This window comes from Cebus imitator, unplaced genomic scaffold (assembly GCF_001604975.1).
Source record: "Cebus imitator isolate Cc_AM_T3 unplaced genomic scaffold, Cebus_imitator-1.0 Scaffold123, whole genome shotgun sequence".
NCBI classification, from domain to species: domain Eukaryota; kingdom Metazoa; phylum Chordata; class Mammalia; order Primates; family Cebidae; genus Cebus; species Cebus imitator.
In genome coordinates this window covers 2,797,808-2,808,332 of record NW_016107438.1, presented here as the reverse complement: position 1 = coordinate 2,808,332, position 10,525 = coordinate 2,797,808, and the positions used below count along the sequence as shown (strand labels likewise).

The 10,525-nt window shown below is 39.4% G+C and overlaps 1 protein-coding gene across 4 annotated transcripts in view; it reads left to right on the top strand.

Moving 5' to 3' along the window:
* LOC108312276 (speckle type BTB/POZ protein) overlaps positions 1-10,525 on the top strand; it is an 82,001-nt gene that overhangs the window by 41,937 nt on the left and 29,539 nt on the right. Inside the window, exon 2 of one of the 4 annotated variants that reach the window (XM_017540091.2) lies at positions 1,986-2,036. The exons of 1 other annotated variant lie outside the window; for it this stretch is intronic. The gene's annotated coding sequence lies outside the window, so the exon portion shown is untranslated. Of the gene's footprint in view, positions 1-1,981; positions 2,037-9,266; positions 9,288-10,525 lie in introns of those variants that run through there. 2 more of the 4 variants (XM_017540093.2, XM_037742548.1) reach the window with 2 other exon arrangements.

Here is a 10,525-nt window from a genome sequence, read left to right as displayed (position 1 = left end):
ACCATGTTGGCCAGGCTGGCCTCAAACTCCTGACCTCAAGTGAATTTATTTTATGGTATCTATTAAGACTGCCCTGCTTTAGCATCACTCATTTAGCATAGTTTTTGGTGATGGCTCATTCATTTACTGATAGTAACTGGACTCGGTTTACCAAAACGTGTTATAGTCTAAGAGAAGTTTATTTGTACCAGTGTACTAAAGTTGGTGTTTACATTTTCAGGAAGAGATTCTGTTTTTAAGCAATCACTTACCCATGATTTATGTAATACTTTATTTTCCCACAAAAGGAAATAGTAGCACTGGAATTTTCTGCCTGTGTTAGACTCCTAGAAGCATTACTACTTCTCTTATCCCTGTTTCTGTTTTGGGTTATTTTGTAGGATATGGTAGATTATCAGGGGTTGGTGTTGCTCAGCTGTTTCTCCAGTCTTCCAACAGGAACCTCTTTCTCTCCCTTGTATAATTAGTATTAATCCAGTCTTTAGTGTCCACTATTCTGCATCTCATTGTCACAGTTATTTATTAAAACCATAGGGCCAGCTATGGTGGGGTGTGCCTTTAGAGTCCCCACTACTCCTGAGATAGGAGGCTGAGGTAGTGCACTATCATTAGGTCTGTGAATAGCCAGTGTACTCCAGCCCAGGCAGCATAGTGAGACTCTGTCTCTAAACAAAGAAACAAACAGAAAATCATAGGATACATGCCTTTGTTTAAATGTGTCTTGCTTTTGTGCAGTTTACCCATAGAGCACTTCTTTAAAAAGATGTTTTACATACAAACTTGGCCAGGCACAGTGGCTCATACCTGTAATCCCAGTACTTTGGGAGGCTGAGGCGGGTGGATCACAAGATCAGGAGTTCAAGACCAGCCTAACCAAGATGGTGAAACCCCGTCTACTACAAATACAAAAATTGTAGTAATTCTTTAAGCATTTTGTAAAACAGAAACCTGGCAACAATGATCGCTCTTGTACAGGACAAGTCACTTACTTCATTTTTGCTGCACTCATACGCCAGTTTATTAGAAGAACCAGCTTGGAGCTGGGCACAGTGGCTCATGCCTGTAATCCCAGCACTTTGGGAGGTAGAGGCTGGCGAATCACCTGAGGTCAGGAGTTCAAGTCCAGCCTGACCAACTTGGCGAAACCCCATCTCTACTAAAAATACAATAGCTAGGCATGGTGGCAGGCACCTGTAATCCCAGCTACGTGGGAGGCTGAGGCAGGAGAATTGCTTGAACCTGGGAGGCAAAGGTTGCAGTGAGCTGAGATCACTCCATTGCACTTCAGCCTGGGTGACAGAGCAAGACTTCATTTCAAAAAGAACTAGCTTGGATTTTTCTGACTTCCATTTCTAAGTATAATCTTTTTTTTTTTTTTTGAGAGATGACTAAGAAATAGAGCATTCAGAGCCAGTGATGCGATAAAGGAATGGTTTTTTTTTTTTTTTTTTAAGAGTCTCACTCTGTCACCCAGACTGGAGTGTGGTGGCACGATTTCGGCTCACTGCAACCTTCACCCCACCCCTCCCTGCTGGGTTCGAGCAATTTTTGTGCCTCAGCCCCCCAAGTAACTAGGACTACAGGCACGCACCACCATGCCTGGCTGATTTTTGTATTTTTAGTAGAGATTGGGTTTCACCATGTTGGCCAGGATGATCTTGATCTCTTGACCTTGTGATCTGCCCACCTTGGCCTCCCAAAGTGCTGGGATTACAGGCGTGAGTCACCACGCCTAGTCTGGCTAATTTTTTGTATTTTTAGTTGAGGCAGGGTTTCGCCATGATGCCAGGCTGGTCTCAAACTTCTGGCCTCAACTGATCCGCTCGCCTTGGCCTAAGAATGGTAATTTTGGCTAGTAAATTTTTACCATTTCTTTGCAAATGTATAACCTGCTTTTGTGAGATTTTTCCCTCTTAGGAATAGACAAAGTAAGTATGAGATTCAGAATTTAGTTAAGTCTGATTCATCTTCTCTATTTCCAACAGAGATTTCCTGTTAGACAAGACAAATTAGAGTTTTTCTACTGACTTAACTTGGTGAGTTTTTACATAGTTTTATTTTAAATATAGTTTAATCATGTGGGAAAAAGCAGAATGAAATGCATAAAAATATTTACCATGACTTTTAAAAATATACCTCTTGAGTATAATCTACTGTTTCATTTTAGTGCAAATGATAGGTAAAGTTAAAAAGTTAAAGTCATATAAGGTAAGCATGTAAGATTTTCTTTTTAAAATAAGAATAATTACAGTGTTAAACATTTTTCATAAGTGGCTTCGAAACAAGTCTTATTCTAAATATTCTTACCTGGAGTAAGCCAGAACTATTTATTCTGATCTTCTCTGGTGATTTCTAGATATAGGATAAGACTTTACACTAATGGTAGAGGGGAGAAATGATGTTTGAATTTAAATTTTTAATCAATGGTTGATAATATATGATATGGAAAACTTAGGATCAGATTATTTTTCTTCCTAGAGAAGTTTTTCAGGAAAGCTGGGCATGGTGACTCATGCCTTTAATACCAGCACTTTGGGAGGCTGAGGCAGGAAGATTGCTTGAGCTCAGGAGTTCAAGACCATTCTGGCCAACAGGGTGAAAACCCATCTGTACAAAAATTAGCCAGGTGTAGTGGCACATGCCTGTAGTCCCAACTACACCAGAGACTGAGGTGGAGGATAATGTGATACCAGGAGGTGTAGGCTGCAGTGAGCCATAATTGTGCCACTGCATTCCAGCCTGGGCAACAGAGCAAGACCTTGTCTTTTTAAAAAAAAAAAAAAAAAAAGGCTGGGCGCCGTGGCTTCACGCGTGTAATCTCGGCACTTTGGGAGGCCGAGGTGGGTGAATCATTTTTTAGTAGAAACCCCATCACTATTAAAAATACAAAAATTAGCCAGACATGGTGGCACATGCCTGTAATCCCAGCTACTGGGGAGGCTGAGGTGGGAGAATCACTTGAACTTGGGAGGCAGAAGTTGCAGTGAGCTGAGATCGCGCCACTGTACTCCAGCCTGGGCGACAGAGCGAGACTTCATCTCAAAAAAAAAAAAAAAGAAAGAAAGAAAAAGGGATACCTTAAAGAAATGTATAGGCTTCATTTTACTCTATAAAAGGAGTTTGATTGTGAAAAAATTGCCTTTGTGTATTGTACCTCAGAGCTCATTTCTCTCTGGGTAACTTACAGAAAAAAACTCTCTACCATTTTGTGTAGCATCTTAAAACTTTTACTTTGTAGTGCGAGACTTTTGCCTCCAAAGCTTGTGTATGTTTTGTCAGAGTCTTGTTTGGTTAAATAGGTGTTACTGCATTTTAATCTTTTAAATTCTGACACAGATTATCAGAAGCCAGAAAATTCTGTTAAGACAGACGTTCTAACTTTCCATATTTTGTCTGCCTATGTGGTTTTACTTTTTCCTTGAGTCATGAATTTTGGAATGAACATTTAAAACTGAGAACTTCCTGCCCATCCTTTGTTCCATTTCGTTTACTTAGAACTGTAACATTAACATAGAATTTTGCTTATTTTTAATAATGTTGGAAGAAGAGGGAATTTATTTTCTGCAGATTGTTTCTAGGTAAGGCATGTGGTCTATGTAAATAGTAGTCTGGTTTTTTTAGTTAAGACCGTAAAGGAGAAGATTAAAAACTACATATACCTCTCTTTCTCTTTCATAATTGGAAGGAGGTCTAGGTGCCTTTCAGGAAGAAAAGTGTCTCATGGGAATACTGAATTCTGTACTGCTGGATAATAATAGTTAATGCTGAACATAATTAGTTGTCCTAGTAGGAGACCAAATCCTCTGGAGCAGGTGGGCCTTTTCAGTCTCCAAGTTAATGAACTTATTCCAAATTGTATGCCTGAAGACTAATTAGACTTTCTCCTTTGATATTCATTCCTTGGGTCCCTTACATAGCCAAATCATGTTAGCAAGAAATATTTTTAAATGGCTTGGCTGAAGTAGATGGCCAAAGAGAACTGCCTGTTGAATTTGGCTTCTGTAAAGGCCAGGGGACTCTCTGGGGTTACATAAGCTCTATTTGTTTCATGAGATGACTCTTCTGTTTTTGAATTCCTTGCAGATTGGACTTGCTTAAATAGTATTAGGGCCAGCTCTTTTATCTGTCTACTATTTAGATTTTATAAGGTTCTTCATAGTCATAATTGAGGGGAGTGGGAGATAGGCTTTAACTGCTAAAATCTCAAAACAGCTGTGAGAATATTATCCTATATAATAAATGGAATCGTCTTACCATAGGGCTTTTCCTTGCTTCCTCCTTTTCCGATTCTTTTTCAGCTCTTCTTTAGAATAAGTAAATCTTCTCAACCTAGAGGAGGAATCTTTGATAACATGTGGGAGGTGTTAAAATTTTCATCTTTCCCAGGTTCACTCTTTGTGGCCCTAGAGATTTGTGCCCAAGGCATTCTGTGGAATCAACACATGATTCTAATTTGTGAGAATGGAGAAGTTGTTGATTGATTGCTTTTGTGTTTCTGACTTCATTTCTAAAGATGTTCTCTTTTGGAACTGAGACCCACTTTGAAGTGAAATAGCTCCTTTATAATCAGGTTTGTTTCCTGATTCAGATTCCTGTCCTTCCATTTCAGGTATTTCCCAATGTGGAACCCTATGTGCTTTTATTTAGCAGCTGGGGGAGTTTTTCTTCCTAGCAGTGGTTCCATAATTAATAGCAGCAGCACGTCACCTGATGGTATTAACCCAGACCTTGTGAAATCTGTGCTTGTTGCGGCCATTCTTTTTTTTTTTTGAGACGGAGTCTTGCTCTTTTCATCAGGCTGGAGTGCAGTGGTGCAATCTGGGCTTACTGTAACCTCTGTCTCCCGGATTCAAGTGAATCCCCTGCCTCAGCCTCCTGAGTAGCTTGGGACTAGAGGCGTGCGCCACCACACCTGGCTAATTTTTTTTTTTATATTTTAGTAGAGACGGGGTTTCATCATGGCCAGGATGGTCTCGACCTCCTGACCTCATGAGCCGCCCGCCTCAGCCTCCCAAAGTGCTGGGATTACAAGCGTGAGCTACCACACCTGGCCTGTTGCGGCCATTCTTTATTCTGCTGGATCCTCCATCCAAATGGAGACAGGAATTTTTTCCCCTGATGCTGTTATGTGGATGTGTTTAGCTCAGGAATCCTTCGTGCCTAAATTAAAAGCAAAACAAAAATTCAAGAAGTCTTTTTAAGATCCAAGGAATTGCAGTCCTGCAAGGTGGTTGAGTGACATCTTCGCCTTTCTAGGACAAAGTTCTACATTTGCAGCAGAGATGCAATTGCATTCTCCCTGGACATATTTTTGGGGTAGATAATTATGCTAATATGTTTATATCAATAACTTACATAGTGGACAGTTTCTAGGGTAAGGGAATGGTCCCCTTGCCCTAACTTAACTTAGCAATACATTTTCTGCTTTTTAAATTTTTTTTTGCTAACTGGAAAAGTTCCATCCAAAGTGAGAATTATTCCATATTTTAACCTTTGAGCTGGCTGCTAAGGTCTCCTTGGGGATAAGGACAGTTTGCAGTTATTTATAAACTGTAAGAAGAGCAGTAAGCCTGTAAACTACCAGCACACACTGAGGCTTGGGAGTCAGAGCATTCTGTTGTTATCCTATTGGGTTTAGTGACTTGAGAATCATGTACCTTCTAGTTCGTCTTCAGCTTGACTGTTTATCTATTTAGATGAGCCTTACTAGCTAGGCATTTCTGTAAAATTACCTTATACATTTAGATTGAGGAGAAGAAGGAGAAATAGCCTTTTATGTACAAGTGCATATCTAATCCTCAAAATCATTTTAGAATCTATACTTACCTAAGAAATATCTGTAAACTGGGAAAATCTTACAGGTACTGACTTGAACACATAATACTATGCTTGTTTCTAGGTTTTCCTTATATACAACAGTTACAAAGCAATTCAGCTCTTAATTAGAGAAATATTTGGCTGTGCCAGAAATGTGTTGTACATCTTAGCCTGGTATAGAAAAAATTTAGTTTACACACCTAGACATGTGTTTACATATATAGATATTTACACTGGTCTATATTTAATAAATGTTAATTATCTTTTCTCCATACATCCAGAGTCAAACCCAGTGTCAGATATAAAAATAATAGATCAAATCTAAGTAGATGCTAAGGATTTTCCTCAATTAATATATTGGAATTTTATTATAATACATAGAATTTAACTTGAGACCAAGTGTGGTGGCACACGCCTGTAATTTCAGCACTTTAGGAGGCCAAGGTGGGTGGGTCACGTCAGATAAGGAGTTCGAGACCAGTCTGGTCAACATGGTGAAACCCCATCTCTACTAAAAATACAAAAATTACCCGGGCATGGTGGTGCTTACCTGTATTCCCAGCTACTTGGGAGGCTGAGGCAGGAGAATCACTTGAACCCAGGAGGCAAGGGTTGCAGTCAGCCAAGATTGTGCCATTGCACTCCAGCCTGGACAACAAGAGCGAAACTCTGTCTCAAAAAAAAAAAAGAACTTAATTCGAAATAACTTAGAGTTTAACCTGGTTCCTGACAGCTGCTGTAATGGTACTGTCTATAACCAGGATCGACTTATTCTGGGAAATGGACTTCTCTCACTGTTGTCTTGTGGATTCAGGAACTCACCCCATAGCCTTGCAGATTTCCCTTTTCTTTTGTTTTCTTGGCTTTGAAAAAATTTTTTAATCAGAGAAAGGTGTAAATAGTTTTGTAATGGACTGACTAAGATCTTAAAGTTGGAGTAACTTGATAGTTTTCTTTTTAAAATGTTTTATTATTATTATTGTTTTTTTGAGACGGAGTTTCACTCTTGTTGCCCAGGCTGAAGTGCAGTGGCTCCATCTCGGCTCGCTCACCACAACTTCTGCCTCCTGGGTTCAAGCGATTCTCCTGTCTCAGTCTCCTGAGTAGCTTGGATTACAGGCATCTGTCACCAAGCCTGGCTAATTTTGTGGTTTTTTTTACTAGAGACGGGGTTTCTCCATGTTGGCCAGGCTGGTCTCGAACTCCTGACCTCAGGTGATCCACCCGCCACGGCCTCCCAAAGTGCTGGGATTACAGGCGTGAGCCACCGTGACTGGCTGTGTTTTATTGTTTTAAAAGTATATCTGGATTCCTATAGCTACATTCATTCAACAGCTCCTAAACTTTAACTTGTTAACTAGAACTCATTAAGGGAAAATGATCCCAAAAGAGAAGGAGTCTGATTTTTCTTTTTTTTTTTTTAAACGGAGTTTCACTCTTGTTACCCAGGCTGGAGTACAATGGTGCAATCTCGGCTCACTGCAACCTCCGCCTTCTGGGTTCAAGTGATTCTCCAGCCTCAGCCTCCCGAGTAGCTGGGACTACAGGCGTGCACCGCCATGCCCAGCTAATTTTTGTATTTTTAGTAGAGACAGGGTTTCACCATGTTGACCAGCATAGTCTCGATCTCTTGACCTCGTGATCCACCCGCCTCGGCCTCCCAAAGTGCTGGGATTATAGGCATGAGCCACTACACCCAGCCAGGAGTCTAGCTTTTCAACCAAAATTTCATTGAACAAATATTTACTGAGTGCCAGTTATGATGCCATTCTAGGCACAGGGGAATGCTGTTCTCATTGAGTTTAACTTCCAGTAGGGAACACAATAGACAAGTGAAAAAATAAAAACAAGATTATTTCAGGTAGTGGTAATAAGGAAGAAAATAAAATAGGGTAATGTGATGAGAGGAACAGGCTAGAAGTGGGAGTGGCTTCAGATTGGGTGGTCAGGAAAGACCTCTGTGAAGATAACTTCATTTGCTAGGAGACCTAACTGACAAGGAGGACCCAGCAGTAAAAAGACCTGAGGGAAGAAAGAGCTTTCTAGGCTGAGGAAAGAGCCCAATGTGTTTGTGGATTAGAGTTAAAGGCCTGAGTGATTAAAAACATCAGGCTTGAGAAGAGTATTAGAGAAGGTCAGGGAGGTATGCTGAGGCCATGGTGATTGTGACGAAAGGTTGATTTTATTCAGATAGCAATGGAAGCCAGTGAACAACTTCTTTCTTGTCTCTCATGTGGGTCTGATGTATAAGCCTCCTCACAACTTGGAAAAATTAATTGTAAAGGCTGCTAATTCCTTTTTAAGTGTTTTAATTTACTATTTGAATAGGTAATATATTTACATGGTTCAAAATTCAGAAAGTACTAAGAGTAATACAGTAGGACTTCTTCCCACTCAGGTGGACCCAGTTTCCTTCCATGGGAGCAACCAGCATCCATAGACTCTTTTGTCTTTTCAGAGATATTCTATATGTTAAAATAAATATATATTTTCTATTAAAAAATAGAGCTTCCTTATTTTTTTAACAGGTGCATATTATTGCATTATCTGTATCATCGTTTATTTAATCCACCGTTGATGAACTTTTAGGTTATTTCCAATTTTGTGTGTTTATAAATAGTGCCACAGTGAAAAACATTTTATATTTGTCATTTAAAATACATCAGAAGGGATACATTTCTAGAAGTGAAATTGCTGGATCAAAGGGGATATGCATTTTTTTCTTTGATAGACATTGCCCTTCACAGAGATTGTAACAATTTATACTCCAACCAGAAATGTTTTCTTTACCCTGGGTAAGTGTTATCAAACATTTTGATCTTTGCCAATTCAGTGGGTGAATCAATGTGTGATTTAATTTGCATTTTTATCTTGAATGAGAGTTGAGCATCTTTTCATATGTTTAAGAACCATTGGTATTTCCATTTCTGTACACTGTTGGTTGTTCTTTGCCCATTTTTCTGTAAGGCTGTTGACTTTTTTCTTCTTGATCTCTAGATTCATTTAGTATTGGTAAATTCCCCTACAGATGCAGTGTTTAAGAATTTAAAAAATGAAAACAGGCTGGGCACAGTGGTTCATGCTTATAATCCCAAGGCAGGAGAATTTTCTGAGTCCAGGAGTGTAAGACCAGCTTAGGTAATAAAGCAAGACCCTGTCTCTACAATTTTTTTTTTTTTTTAATTTTAAAAGAAAGAAAACAAACAGGCATCTTTAATTTATAAAGTTTTACAAAGCATGAACCAGATAAAAGACATAAGGGAACCTCAGTCTTCCCTTTGCTGATTGAGGTCTGTCTGAAGCCCTGAGTTTGTTTGTTTGTTTGTTTGTTTGTTTATTTATTTGGAGATAGGGTCTCAGTCTGTTTCCCAGGCTGGAGTGCAGCAGCACAATCTTGACTCACTGCAACCTCTGCCTCCCAAGTATAAGCAATTCTTCTGCCTCAGCCTCCGAAGTAGCTGGGATTACAGGCACTCACCACCGCGCCAGGCTAATTTTTGTATTTTTAGTAGAGACAGGGTTTCACCATGTTGGTCAGGCTGGTCTCGAACTCCTAACCTTGTGATCTGCCCGCCACAGCTTCCCAAAGTGCTGGGATTACAGTCATGAGCCGCCACACCCGGCCATCCTGAGTTTCATTTTAAGCAGTGTCTCTAAATATTTTTTAAGTACATTTAGTATTTTGTTGGACTAGATTGAACAGCAGAAAGTTTATTCATAACAAATATTCAAAAGTCATTTAAACCTTGCAACAGTAGAAGTCAGTATGACCTGTAATAACTACCCTTGGGGTAATGAGAAGGAAATGATTACCTCCTGGGCTGTATATGATTGAGCACACTGTAACAGAAGAAATAAAAAGCTCCTTTTAGGTCACATTAGTTTCTCAAAAATGAGTATACCAAAGTCATATAGTCTTTTTTTTTTTCAATTGTCATCCATCTTTTTGGCATCTTCTGTTTTGGAAAATGCAAACATCTCAGGTTTAAAATAGTTGTGACACTGGGCTTTTCTTTATTTGGAAACTGTACAAAGCTTTAAACTAGAAGAAAACAGAGAGTTAGGCTTTTAAAAAGTCCCTATCATTCTCTGGCAATAAGCTATGTTCCTAGCCATCTAGCTTGTACATGCTGTGTATTATGTTCAACCATATGAAATTGCTGATATTCAACTATTTTTGTTATATAATGTAACAGTTTTCATGGTTCAATCTAATGTCTTCACAATCTTAACTCCTATCATCCTAAAACTGATGGATGTAAGTAAGGCTGGTTCATAGATACCATGTATCAGATTCATGCCTTTGTCTTAACTGATCGATTTTATGTTTTTTAATTCTCTGGATAAGTAGATTAGACTGACGATGGAGAAATGCCCATGGGAAATAGGCGAAAGGTTTGAAAAGTGACTGCACAAGCTGTCTATGTAACACTTTCCAGAGGGTGTTCCAGCCTAGCTCTGTAAATACTGCAAAGTAAACTATTTATTGTACAGGGAATTTGTCTTCTGTCTTGAAAGAATTCTGATTATATAAGAGTTTAGTTCAGATTAGTTACTGATTTGTGTTTTCAAATTAAGAAAATTATAAAAAGTCTTTCTCGGCCGGGCGCGGTGGCTCAAGCCTGTAATCCCAGCACTTTGGGAGGCCGAGGCGGGTGGATCACAAGGTCAAGAGATCGAGACCATCCTGGTCAACATGGTGAAACCC